Source organism: Piliocolobus tephrosceles, chromosome X (assembly GCF_002776525.5).
Source record: "Piliocolobus tephrosceles isolate RC106 chromosome X, ASM277652v3, whole genome shotgun sequence".
NCBI classification, from domain to species: Eukaryota; Metazoa; Chordata; class Mammalia; order Primates; family Cercopithecidae; genus Piliocolobus; species Piliocolobus tephrosceles.
In genome coordinates this window covers 14,315,837-14,328,539 of record NC_045455.1, presented here as the reverse complement: position 1 = coordinate 14,328,539, position 12,703 = coordinate 14,315,837, and the positions used below count along the sequence as shown (strand labels likewise).

The 12,703-nt window shown below is 38.1% G+C and overlaps 1 protein-coding gene across 1 annotated transcript in view; it reads left to right on the top strand.

The window, feature by feature from the left end:
• The window catches only part of UBAC2 (UBA domain containing 2), a 182,019-nt gene that overhangs the window by 114,674 nt on the left and 54,642 nt on the right, over window positions 1-12,703 (top strand). The gene's annotated exons all lie outside the window — the stretch shown is intronic.

Below are 12,703 nucleotides of genomic sequence, written 5' to 3'. Positions count from 1 at the left end.
TACTCAGGAGGCTGAGGCAGGGGAATGGTGTGAACCCGGGAGGCGGAGCTTGCAGTGAGCCGAGGTGGCGCCACTGCTCTCCAGTCTGGGCGACTGAGCCAGACTCCGTCTCAAAAAAAAAAAAAAAGGCCAGTCACATGGAAAATTGAGACAAGGGAGGCCAGTTTGTGCTTTCAAGGTAATTCTGATGAAAGTTTTAGCTGGATTTCTTGTCAGTGTTATCGTTTTTAAATCATAGAAAAAAAAAAAAAAAGCCTGAAAATGAAGAAGTTGGACTTACTAAAAATAAGGAGAGATAGTGTGCTCATTTTGTAAAAAGACATTATCACACGAGGGAGAAAAAATGCCAACTGGAAAGTCAGGTGGGTTGGACCTGACCCAAAGACTCATCATGGAAGAAGGGAATGAACCAAGCAGCCTCAGTATGTGTGCTGGAATTTTTTCATCTTGCCCATGCTATTGTATTTTATTTTAATAATAAGCATTTGTCCTAAATTCTCCATGAGGTATTTAAAAAGAAATTAGAGCATGAAATGGAGTTTTATTCTTCATCCATGACTTAAATTTGAATCTCCAGATTTATAAAAATAAATTTTAACTAGTGGTTATAGAGCATAGTTTTAATTTCTTTCTTGGAAAAGACTAAAAATGACAGAATGGATTCCTAATAATACACATTTCACTGCAAGGAGTGCACACATTTCAAGTAAATTATCACTATCCTTGTTTCTTGGGTGAATGACTGGTATTTGGGGCCAGTGTGTCATCCTGTATACCTGCTTACCCCTCTTCTTCCTTTAAGCTCTCTTTATTCCTTTTCTGTGTTCATTCTTTGCTTAAAACTATGCCTTCATTCCCCACGGCTGATAGGCTTGCAGTCAAGATTCTGGGGCTCCGAGTCACTTTGTTTTCTCCTCCCTAAAAATTTTCACATCTGCCCAGATACCTGATTTGGCCTCAGGACCACAGAACTAAACCCTGTTGTGAAGTCTTCAGAACACCTGAGCTATCCGTCTGGTATTCTTGAGGCTTCTGGTGGCTTAGGGCCATCCTGGGATTAGACCGATTCTCTGGGACACAGGTGCCAGACTCTCCCAAGTCTAGGCTCACGCAGTTAGTACTGCTGCGTGACTGAGGAAGACTTAACCAGCCTGAGAACAGCAAAGAAGGAGCTCATTGCTTTGATCATGAGAGCTGCCTAAGGATGTACTATTTCTTCCATGACATATTTGTTTCACTTAGCAGTAATGGTTTTGAGTTCTGTTTTAAGTATTTTCCAAAAGCATTCAAATATTGAAGTACCTTATTATATATGCTTTCATTGTGTTAGTTACTATTAATTCTTTTACTCTCAATATTTGTCCCCTTCTTTAGTAACTCTTATGTGACTCAGTTTTTAAAAACACATTCCATTTTCTTTCTTTATTCTTTTTTTAGACTCCTGGCTTTTAGTGCTTGCTGTCTCCTCAGAAAGTTTCATTGTGTGACATTCAGTGCACTAGAATTGGAGGTTGCATTTTTCATCTCTTTGTAGGCTTTTTAAAATCTAAAATTGTATGTTAAGATCATAGTCTTTTCCAGTACACATGTTTAACAGGTAGTGGGGTACCTGTTTTAAGTTTTTAAAAGGAATCAGACATTTAAAATAAAATTCTTGACCAAAAAAAAAAAATCCCTTGTTTCAGAAGCGTGAATAGAATTACAGTGTGTTTGGAATATTATTCAAAGATGATGTAGCATTTTGAAGAACCCTGCTAGTAATAAACATTTCTGAGCCTTTTACAGTCATTGATTCAGCCAAAGTTACCAACCTTCTATGACAAAAAAATCTGATAAATCTTCATATTAACCTTGTTCTTTATTATTATTTTACCATAATTAGATGACTGTGTTTATTTAAAATAATTAATATTCATGAATCATAGCCAGTTTTCCTACGTTCTATACCTTAAGTGTTGGTGCTTATTTTGAACCTAAGGAACATTTTCTTTTTTTGTCTAGAAAATTCTCATTTTTATTATGAAATATTTACTGTGATATGGCATACTTTAGGTACGGAAGATTGTAAAAGAGAGTATCAGTATGATTTGTGAGTGAGTGATTTGCACATCCCTGACTATAGGATGCAAGCCTGAGATTCACAAAGTCACAGTCTGCCTATTCCAGATGGCTCTTGCTCAACATGACTTCCCCTCTTCCTTTATAGATCAAGTGACTTCTCTTTTTGGGGAGATATTATGCTGAATAAAATACAAACAAAATAAAATTCTTACTATGCAAAAGAAATGCACAGATAATTATAATCATAGATGATATTCAGTGTTTTGGGAAATGTTACAAAACCCCTTGATGAGATTTCACATTTTGGTATTGAAACCAATAATTCACTTAACAATGTGTGTTAAGCAATGATTTTATTTCAGTCTGGCAACTAACGTGTTTTTTAAGAGAAAGAGTATTTTTTAACAAAGATATTTGTATGAAGCATAAGTAATTTGTTATTTGCTGTCATAGAAACCAAAAACTTTACTCATGCTTTTCTGGAAAGCCGCCGACTTTGGGTTGAGCTTATTTTATTTAGCTAGGTACTGGTTGATTTATTTTGTTTAGGCTAGTTTTTTTTGTTTTGTTTTTGTTTTTGTTTTTGTTTTTGTTTTTGTTTTTAAAGACAGGCTTGCTCTGTCACCCAGGCTGGAGTGCAATAACATGATCTTGGCTCACTGCAACCACTGCCTCCCTGGTTCAAGTGATTCTCGTGTCTCAGCCTCCCGAGTAGCTGGGATTGCAGGTGCATGCCACCACGTCTGGCTACTTTTTTTGTATTTTCAGTAGAGACGAGGTTTCACCATGTTGGCCAGGCAGGTCTGGAACTCTTGACATCAGGGAATCCGTCCACCTCAGCCACCCAAAGTGCTGGGATTATAGACGTGAGCCACCGCGCCTGGCCTAGACTAGTTTTTAATCTCTCCTCAGTGTCCCTTATTCTTGCATAATTATAGGTGTCTTTGAATATATAACTTTAAAGTATTCCACTGATTAAAATAGAAGGTTGATAAATTATGTCAGTACAGTATTTTACTAGGTAAGTTGACCACTTTTTATCTTCAGTGATATCACAGAAAATAACTAAATCATTTTTCTGAGTTGAGGGAGGACAGTTTTTAGCTTACAGGAGCAATAGTAAGTTAGTTTGCCCAGGATGGCTGTCAGACCTCAGTTCTCTTTTGTTATCCAGTAGAGACTCCAGCTGCTGCCCAGGAAAGGTGAGGGGGATTCCCTTGTACTTAAAGATTACTGTAAGATTATTCACATGTATCATTGATAAATGTTTTTATGTTGCCTTTTTCCTCCTTTGACAGTTCTGATTTTTAATGCAAACATTTAGTATTTAAAATAGGACTTTTCATGAAATGTTGCAAAATTGTAATTGAAAAGAGCTTGGCTGTTACAGCCAAGTGACATATATCAGTTTAAACAAATACTTCAACATTTCAGTGACTGTATTAACTGTTCTTCTTAATGTCTGGTGAGAGACCTTCAGAAATTGAAGCCAGTCTTTATATATTCATAATTCCACTAATTTTGTTACACATTAATACTTTTCTTTTCCTTAAAGCATTGCTTACTTACTGAACTTCATTTAAATTCTTTTTGTGGTTCTGCAGAGAGCTTTTGAGCCATCTACATCCCAGAACTTCTTCATTTTCTGCAATTTTATGAATCATAGTACTGAGTCATTACCACAGGGATGCACCCTAATTCTCAAAAGCCGAGGCCTCAGGACTGATCTGATTCTGGCATGATTAAAATAGAAAGAGCCTTCTTTTGCCGATTTTTCTTTTTATTACCGTTCACACATTTATCTTTACTTGAGCCTCTTTCAAGCTGTTTGAGAGTGAATTAACAGGCTATATTCCTCAGACTTCTCCCTTCAACGCAGCCCTTCACTGTACCCATTTCCTGCATTCGTTACTTGTGCACAGTATATCAGACTTTGATTATCTCTGATCCAGCAACCTTAGTGTGGAAAAAAAAAAAATCTGTTACACCCAAAAGTAAGATTTGGGGCTTCGAATGTGGTCTGAGTTTGGATTATTTTCTGTAAGCAGTGGGGATCTTTAAAGCACTTCAAGAAGAAATAATTTACGATGGTGCCAGATTACAGAAGCCTTATCAGGGTTTGTAGATCATAGGACGGGGATAGGGAAAATGAGCCATCTGGAGGGAGTCAGGACAGCTCATTTGCGGTCTGTGATTTGCCTTTCTCTCTTCCCTCTGTAGTACTTTTAAAGACAAACAAAAAAACCCACACTATTGTCTTAAAGTAACTGTGAACACATGGAAACAGCATAACCTGCTGTGGAAGCATAAGCATCCTTAGAGTATGTTTTGAGGCCCTGGCCTGCTTCTAGGCGAGGAATGGTAGGTGCAGGTTCCTCTGCGCTGCCTCTGCTTGTGCCCAGCTCTCCTCTCCATGCTTCCTTTTCTCCTACTTAACCTTCTTTCCCTTAGATTGCTTCTCCATTGACCAAAGAGCGGTATAGGTAGCAGGTCAGATAACTCCCCTGATGCACAAGCCTCCCAGTTAAACTTAGATTTGGATTATTTTCTAGTAGTTCATTGAAAATGAAGATAGAAGCTGCAAAGAAAAATCAAGGCTAACCGGATACAGTGGCTCATGCCTGGAATCCCAGCTCTTTGAGAGACTGAGGCAGGTGGATCGCTTGAGCCCAAGAGTTCAACACCAGCCTAGGCAACATGGCAAAACCCTGTTCCTACAAAAAACAAACAAACAAAAATTTCAAGGCTGACCAAAGCCATGAGGGTGGTGGGACTTGAGAAAGGACCATGTGTAGAAGTTGAAGACAGGTCCTTAGGAAACATCCAAATTTGGAGGGTGTTTTATAATTAAAATAGCAAGTGTGATGTCAGTGCTTGTCCATTGTACACCCCCCACACACTCACATTCACGTTGACTCATCCATATGCACTCCCTTCTCTCCTTTTTCTTCCCTCCCTCTCTATGCCCCTTTCCCTGTCCTGACGACCGGGAGCCGGGACCGACTGGAAGAAGCCTTCTGTTAATGTATTCTTCCTTGTGGCAATTGCAGCTCAGGCCCAGGATGACAAATGGTGTTGTAGGCTGTTGTTAACACAGGGAGGTAGTGACCAGTCGACATGTGATTTCTAAATGTTCAGTGCAGAATAAATGAAATGATGCCATTGTCTTAATAAAGCTGGCAGATAGAATTGACTTATAAAATTTATAAAAATAGCTATAAAACTTTATTGTTGCAACTTACGTTCTACCTGTAGGCAAAAATGTAGCCTCCTTTCAAAGCCTTTCAAAATGCGACCTCCTCACCTACCCCTGTCACTTCTGTGAACCATACACTCCAACGACACTCAATATTTCACTGTTCCCAAACATCCACTTTCAGGATTCCATATCATTGTGCAACCATGTATTTTTCTTTAACAAACACACAGCACTTCCTGTGTACCAGACACTTGTGGTAGATTTTTTGTTCTAGTATTTTTGTTTGTTCAAATATATTTGGTCAAAATATGTTCTGCCCCTCAGAACAAAATATGTTCTGAAGCCGTCCCTATAGGGCCTCTGCGTGCCCTGTTGACATCAGATTTTGTTCTTTGACTTACACCAGCCACTAAAATATGAGCAGAAGTGACAAATGCTTCATCTAGGCAGAAGCTTGAAGAGCCGCTGCCTGGTTCCACTGTTGCTCTGTCCCCTTTGCCATGAGAAAAGCAGGGCCCAGAGAGCGGCTGCTCCTCAGACTCCAGAATGAAGAAGTCAAAGGGGTTGTACCAACATGTAGCGTGAACAAGAAATAAATCTTTGTTATAAGCTACTGAAATTTGGGATAATTTGTTACCACAGTATAACTTAGAAAAAACTGACTAATAGTACTCTTTTCTAAGCACTTTACAAATATTATTTTAATTAGTCCTTATAAAAACCCGAAGAACTCGGGACTATTCTCCCCATTTTATAGATGAAGAAACTGAGGCACAGGGAAATTAACTAAGTCATGCACTGCATAACAACGTTTTGGTCAACAACCGAGTGCGTATTCAGTGGTGGCCCTGTGGATTCTAATGGAGCATAGGTAGAAACCTGGAGTATGGCAGTCAGTGTTGGCACTGCAGATCGAGTAGGGGAAATGACTGATACTCAGTCATGGTGCTGGAACACCTGATTTTCTGTATGAAAAAACATATATCCATAAAAATACATATCCCATCTAGGTTTGTGTAAGTACGTTGTATAATGTTCACATGATGACCAAATTACATAACAACACATTTCTCAGAATGTGTCCTTATCGTTAAGCACCACCACATGACTGTAATTTGCGAAGAACACCAGCTGAAAAGTAGTGGAGACAGGATTCAAATGTAGGTAGCATAACTGTAGTGTCTATGCTCTTTTTTTTTTTTTTTTCTTTTTGAGATGGAATCTCACACTGTCGCCCAGACTGGAGTGCCGTGGGACGATCTTGGCTCACTGCAAGCTCCACCTCCCGGGTTCATGCCATACTCCTGCCTCAGCCTCCCGAGTAGCTGGGACTACAGGCGCCTGTCACCCCGCCTGGCTAATTTTTTTGTGTTTTTAGTAGAGACGGGGTTTCACCATGTTAGCCAGGATGGTCTCGATCTTCTGACCTCCTGATCCGCCCAGAGTGCTGGGATAACAGGCATGAGCCACCGCGCCTGGCCTGTGTCTATGCTCTTAAAAGATAGCTTTGCATAACCACATGCAGTTTCTTCCAATTATATCCCTTCTTTCAGTCACATATCCTTTCTTCTAGGAAATCTTACTCATTTAAGTCCTGGCCCAACCTTTTTCCTGAGTCAGTCCTGACTTTATTTATGAGAGCTCCCCTCTTAAATGTTTCAGTTACAGTATGTTATTGTTGACTATAGGTATGGGGTTGTGCAGTGAATCTCTGGCGCTTATTGATCTCGCTTAACTGAAACTTTATGCCTGCTAATTTTTAACTCTCCTTTTTCCTCTGCCTCTAGGCCCTAGCAACCACCATTTTACTCTCTGATTCTTTGAAATTAACTATCTTATATATCTCGTATAAGTGGAATCATGCAGTATTTGTCTTTTTGTGACTGGCTTGTTTCACTTAGCATATAGGTCCTCATGTTTCATCCACGTTGTCGCATATTACAAAATGTCTTTCTTTTTGAAGGGCTGAGTAGTATTGCGTTGTATGCATGGACCACATTTTCTTCATTCCTTTGTCTATCGATGGGCACATAGGTTGTTTCCGCGTGTTGGCTATTGCAAATAATGCTGCGATGACGTGAGAGTGCCGAGACCTCTTTGAGATCCTGATTCATTTCTTTTGGATGTATACCCAGTAGTGAGATTGCTAGATCATGTTAGTTCTATTTTTAATTTTTTGAGGAACCTCCATACTGTTTTCCATAGTTGTATCATTTGCATTTCTGCCAGCTGTGCACAGGGGTTCCAGTTTTCCCCACATCCTCACCAACATTTGTCTTTTGGTGTTTTGTTTTTTTATAATAGCCATTCCAGCAGGTGTGAGGTGATACCACATTGTGGTTTTGATTTGCATTTCCCTGATGGTTAGTGACATTGAGCATTTTTTCATGTACCTATTGGCCGTTTGTATGTCTTCTTTGGAGAAATGTCTATTTAGGTTCTTAGCCCATTTTTAAACTAAGTTATTAGTTTTTTGGTATTTAATTGTAGGAGAGTCCTTTTAGTTTATAGGAATTATATGTTATTCTTCATAATCTTCAGTGCCTAGCACAATGTCTATTTGATGCACTTTCTAAAAATAATTTTTTAGTTTAAAAACTTAATAGTGTCAAAAAATAATTTCTGTGTTGTAAAACATTATACTACATGATTGTCAGGATGCTTGCAACGTGTACTGCCTTACTAGGTTCTTGATGTGTTCTCTATAGTGATAGAGTACCTGGACTACGTATTTTAAAGATAGGGAGGCTGAGGTTCAGGTTGCACGAATGATGGGTGGTAGAGCCAGGACAAAGGCCAGGTGTTCTGCTCCAGGCCCAGTGAGTCCAGCACCTTACACTGCACATTTCAAGGCTCTCGTCCGTGTCTGTTCCAGCCACGAGATGCACAGACAGTTATTCTTAAAGTTTCCCTTAGCCACACCACTAGGATGAGGCCCCATTCATCAGCAATGGAGATGTGATTCTGGAGGGCAATCTTGGGTATGGAGAGGTTTTCAAAGTCCCCAGAGGCCCTGAAAGACACAATCAACAACTTTTTGCAGCCTTCTTTATGCTGACCAATAGCCAAGGAAAATTTTTTCTTATTAGGAGTCTCTATTTTCTTCCTAATATGAAGAGTGTGGCCTATAGCTATGCTTTCTCTTCTAAAATCATCAAGATATTTAACTGGTCCTCTCTCCATGCTTAGTTAAAAATGCAGCTTAAACCTCACCTTCAACAAACTCATTGTCTTGTATTTCTTGCATTGTCATGATCAATCTGAAGTAAAGAAACGTTTAGAGAAAACTTAAAGGATAATTTTAAGTATATTAGGCTGGTTTAGTAGTGTTACTGATTAAAGGAAAAAGAAGTGGAGATAAGGAAGAGGTTGCCAAGAAACACCCGTACTTTTACATTGTAGAGATTACTGGTAGATTATCATGTCCGTTGCAGCACAGAACATTTTCCCATGGGGTCTTCACATTGTCTTTTTATCAAGAAATTAAAATTTTTTCATCAGTTTTGATTATCTCTTTAAACTGTGTAGTTTTGTTTTTTGGTTTTTGGTTTCTCTCTCTTTCTCCCTCTCTCTCTTTCTCTCTCTGTGTGTGTGTGTGTGTGTGTGTATGTGTGTGATTAATGTAAGTGTCCAATGTTTGTCTTTGGGGACTGACTGTGTTGATATTTCCTTTCTGTCTCTGGGAAGGGACTATGGTAAAATTAACATGTGTTGTTTTGAATTTATTTATTATTTATAAACAGCATAGGATGTTATCAAAGATCTTCTCATGTTAGTTTATGTTGATAGCTGAGAACATTTTCAAAGCAGCAGAAGGTTTTTGTTGTTAAAAGCTTGTTTTTGTTCTGCTAAAATCCTACCTCTTATAAAATTTAAAAGATTTATGTATCTATTTTAGATCTTTCTAGATCTTCACATTCTTTTTTATTAAAAAATTCTTTTTCCCCTTTTTTGTTTATTAAGATGTTATTTACATACAATAGAACTCACCAATTTTAAGTGTATAGTACATTGAACTTTGGTAGTTGTATACAGTCATGTACTCACCACCATAATTAGTATGGAAAGCAGTCTCCTCACCACGAATGGTGTCTTCATGCCCCATGCTGTCTTTCCCCACATCTAGCTGCCAGCCCCAGGTAACCACTGATCTTCATGTCATTATAGTTTTGCCTTTCCTGGCATTTCATATACTTAGTATTGTATAATAGGAAGTATTTTGGTTTTACTTCTTTCATTTGAACATATGATGTTTCTGAGATTCACCAATTTTTTAAATTAATTTATCATTTATTGTATTAAGTAACAATTAATAGATTAAGTGTTAATCTATAGTATGGATGCAGCATACACCATACTTTGTTTATCCATTCACCAATTGATGGACATTTGAGTTGCTTCCAGGTTAGAATTATTATGAATAATGCTGCTATGAACATCTGTGTACACATTTGTGTGTGGGCATATGTTTTCCTTCTTTAGGAACGGAATTGCTGGATCATATGATAAGTGTATATTTGACATTAGGAAATACGACCATGTTATTTTACAAAGTGGCTCTACCATTTTGCATTTCCACCATCAATGTATGAAACTTCCAAATGCTCTACACCCTTGTCAACACTTGATATTGTCAGTCGTTTTAGCTTTAGCCACTCTGTTGGGTATGTAGTGGTATCTTGTGGTTTTAATTTGCATTTCTCTAATGATTAGTGATGTTGAGCATTTTTTTATGTGCTTAGTGGTCATTTGCATATCTACTTTTGTGAAGTATCTGTGCAAATCTTTTATCCATTTTGTTCATTAGGCTATTTATCTTTTAATTGAGTTAAAATAATTCTTTGTATATTCTGAATATAAGCTCTTTGTTGGATATGTTTTATGAAAATTGTATTCCAATCTGTGGCTTATCTGTTACCAAAAAGCAAAATTTTAAAATCTTGATTCATTCATTGTTAACTGATTTTTAAAATAGTTTGTGCTTTTTATGTTCTATTTAAGAAATCTTGGCTAATCCAATATCACAAAGATTTTCTCCTGTATTTTCTTCTAGAATTTAATAGTTTTTGCCATTTCATTTAGGTCTGTGATCCAATTTGAGTATAATTCTTTTGAGGTAAAGGGTAAGATTTATTCTTTTCCACACAGATACTCAATTGTTCCATTACCAGTTACTGAAAAGACCCTTTTCTCCATTGCATGACCTTGGCACCAAAACTCAGTTGACCAGTATGGGTTTATTTCTTGACTCTTTTCTTTCCTAATTATCTATATGTCTGTCCTTATGCCAATACCACACTGCACTGATTACTCCAGCTTTATGGTAAGTCTTGCAATCAGGCAATATAAGTCCTCCCACCTTGTTTTTCTTTTTTAAAACTGGTTTGCTTATTTTAGGACATTGACTTTTAATATACACTTAACAATCAGCCTGTAATTTCTTCAAAAAAGGGGAAAAAGACTCAAGATTTTGCTTGGGATTGCATTGAAACGTTAGATCAACTTGGGAAGGATTGCCATGGTAATGGTTGTTAAGTGTTTCCACAGATTCTTTTACACATCAAGAGGTGGAGCTTATTTTTCCTCTGCTAGAGTTTGAGCTATACTTGGTGATACTTATAATGAATAGAATGTGGCAAAAATGATGGAATGTGACTCCCAAGAGCAAATCATAAAAGACACAGCGGCTTTGATCTTGCTCCCTCCTGGATCACTTGCCCTTGGGGAGCCCATCTGCCATGCCATGAGGACACTTAAGCAGATCTGTGGAGAAGTCCACATGGCCAACAGTTGTGGCCTCCTGCCAGCAGTCAGCACTAACTTGCTAGGTGTGTTTTTGAGCCACCTTGGAAGGTTATCCTCCAGTGCCAGTCAGGTCTTCAGATGAGTGCAGATAGGCTGACGTCTTGACTGACTACAGCCTCATGAGAGACCTTGAGCTGTAACCACTCAGCTGAGTTAATCCCACATTCCTGCCCCCACAGAAACTGTATGGATAATAAATGCTTATTGTTTTAAGCCACTGAGTCTTGGGTAATTTGTTGCTCAGTAATCAACAGCTAATACAACAGTCTTAACAGTACTGAGTTCTCCAACTCATGAACGTGATAAGTCTCTACATTTATTTAGCTCTTCTTTAATTCCCTTTTGCAGTTTTTAAATTTTCAATGTATAGGCCTTGCACATCTTTCATTAGATGTATTCCTAAGTAATTCTGGTATTTTGATGCTATTATAATTGGAATTGGTTTTATAAATGTTTTCCCAATTGTTTGTCACTAGCGTGTAGAAATACAGTTGATTAGCCGGGCGCGGTGGCTCACGCCTGTAATCCCAGCACTTTGGGAGGCCGAGGTGAGCTGATCACAAGGTCAGGAGTTCGAGACCAGCCTGACCAACATGGTGAAACCTCATCTCTTTTAAAAAATACAAAAATTAGCCAGGCTTGGTGGTGGGCACCTGTAATCCCAGCTATTCAGGAGGCTGAGGCAGGAGAATCCCTTGAACCTGGTAGGCCGAGGTTGCAGTGAGCTGAGATCATGCCACTGCACTCCAGCCTGGGCTACAGAGTGAGACTCTGTCTCAAAAAAAAAAAAAAAAAGAAAAGAAAAAAAAAAGAAATACGGTTGATTTCTGTATTTTGTTTTTGTGTCCTGCAACTTTTCTAAATGTGTTTATTAATTCTGGTAGCTTTTCTGTGGATTCCTTAGAGTTTTCAACATAGATGGTCCATGTCATCTGGAAATAAATTTTATGTGTTTATATGCTTTATTTCTTCTTTCCCAATTTATGCCTTTTATTTTTCTTTATTATACTAGCTAAGACCTCTAATAGAATATTAAATAAAAGTGGTGAATGGATATCCTTGCTTCTTCCTGATCTTAGATGGAAAACATTGAGTTTTTCACCATTTGAGGCTGTATCTATAAATCCACAAATCTTTTAGATCTTCACATTCACTTTTAGTTTATTATTTTTCATCAAACGTAAGAAATGAGTTTCAACTGAAATAAGCCCATATTTTTATTTTTCATTTGTTGAATCCATTTAAGAAAGTGCCTGTAACTTTTAAAGGAGGATGGTCTCCATGTTAAAATAGATATTAGAAGGTGTGTGTTTACATATAAGCACCTGATTATGGTTTTCTCCATGTGCTAGAGACTCTAGTTGCCTCCCAGTGTGTTTCTGAGCCAGCAGTGCCTCCAGCTGAGCTCACATATCTCAGTATCCTTCACCTCTCAGTCTGACCACTGGATTAAGTCCTGGCATCCTGGCCATTGAAGTGTAAACACACATATTCGTGAGACTTCTGAGAAGGCTCCTTAAAGTCGCCTTTTGTCCTTTTTGCCCTTTCTTATTTTTTTTCTTCTGACTGCTTTGACTATAGTGAAGATGATTGGAGCTTTTTAAATATGAAGGAAAAATAAACTTCTCTTGTATTTAA